The 1,613-nt window shown below is 39.7% G+C and overlaps 1 non-coding gene across 1 annotated transcript; it reads right to left on the reverse strand.

Annotated features, from left to right (window-relative positions):
- Positions 1–332: 332 nt before the first annotated feature.
- Positions 333–436, reverse strand: LOC129461268 (U6 spliceosomal RNA). The gene has a single exon (XR_008650442.1). It is a non-coding gene; the product is annotated as a U6 spliceosomal RNA (small nuclear RNA).
- Between the last annotated feature and the right edge of the window lie 1,177 nt (positions 437–1,613).

Consider the following 1,613-nt stretch of genomic DNA (forward strand, 5'->3'; position numbering starts at 1 on the left):
CATGACCCAGCGAGGTTGTAGTTCAGGTAATTCGTGGTGAGCAAAATGAGTTGTTTAGAAGACACTTTTAAATTATATCCCAGGTAGAGAACAGTGAACACATCTTAAGTGTAGAGTTTAATGAATTTTCAGAAAGTGAATCTTCCCACATAAAAAAGAACACAGGATTATTTTAAAGATAAATATCTGCCTTGTATAATGACTTGTCAGCTGAGAAATCATTGCAGACAATCTCTAATGACAGATCAGTATGTGATATTTAAGGTTGAAAGGATTTTCTTCTATGTATGTTTTAAAGTTTTATTTTATTTTTAATTGGCACATAATGTAATAAAAATATGGAACACTTCATGAATTTGCATGTTATTCTTGTGCAGAGGCCATGTTAATCTCTGTATCATTCTAATTTTAGTATATGTGCTGCTGAAGCAAGTACTCTTCTATGTATTTTTGTCAACAAGGTTTTTTAGTGCTTTAGGTATAAAAGAAAGAAATAATAGCAATAGAACTGTCAGGGGCGTTTGAACCAGAGAAACTTCATCTTGAATTAGGGAGGAGTAAAATAAGGCTGAGACCTACTAGCTGCATTCCCAGGAGGTTAAGCATTCTTAGTCACAGGATGAGATAGGAGGTTGGCACAACATACAGGTCACAAAGACCTTGCTGATAAAACAGGCTGTGGTAAAGAAGCCAGCCAAAACCCACCAAAACTAAGGTGGCGATGAAAGTGACCTCTGGTTGTCGTCACTGCTTTCACACTAATTATAATGCATTAGCATGCTAGAAGACACTCCCACCAGCGCCATGACAGTTTACAAATGCCATGGCAATGCCAGGAAGTTACCTTATATGGTCTAAAAAGAGGAGGAACCCTTAGTTCCATGAATTTCCTATCCCTTTCCAGGAAAACTCATGAATAATCCACCACTTGTTTAGCATATAATCAAGAAGTAACAATAAGTATAACCAGCTGAGCATCCTGTGCCGCTCCTCTGTCTAGGGAGTAGCCATTCTTTTATTCCTTTCCTTTCTTAATAAACTTGCTTTCACTTCCCTCTATGAGCTTGCTCCAAATCCTTTCTTGTGCGAGATGCAAGAACCCTCTTTGAGGGCAATTTGGCATGCTGAGTACTTTGAACTAAAGGAAACTGGAAGGTCTCAGAAGCAGCCTCAGAACCAAGGTCTCTCTGACTTCCTGCCCTCCTGTATCCCACCCCTCCTCTCTTGAAGTAAGTCAGGAACAAGAATTCCTCTTCCCCAAGGGTGAAGCTAGAACTCCCTTCATCCAAAGCAAGCTATTACTCTAAACTTCCTTCAACCTTTCTGTCTAAGAGCTTGTGCAGAGGCCAGGTGGTTCCACTTGGCGCTTTGAGGGTTTGCTGAAAAACCAACTTGGAAAAGGCAGATTAACTGGAGAAAAGGCATACAAATTTATGTAATGTGTATATACAGGAGCCTTCAGAAGGAAGACCCAAAGATACAGGGGAAATTGTCCATTTTCATGCTTAGGTTCAAAAAAGTATGGACAGCTATGTAGAAATGTGATTGGACAGAAAGGGTATGATCTAATGCTAATAGACTGGGGAAATCCAGCAAGGCCTGTCTGTCTAAAC

This window comes from Symphalangus syndactylus, chromosome 1 (assembly GCF_028878055.3).
Source record: "Symphalangus syndactylus isolate Jambi chromosome 1, NHGRI_mSymSyn1-v2.1_pri, whole genome shotgun sequence".
Classification (NCBI taxonomy): domain Eukaryota; kingdom Metazoa; phylum Chordata; class Mammalia; order Primates; family Hylobatidae; genus Symphalangus; species Symphalangus syndactylus.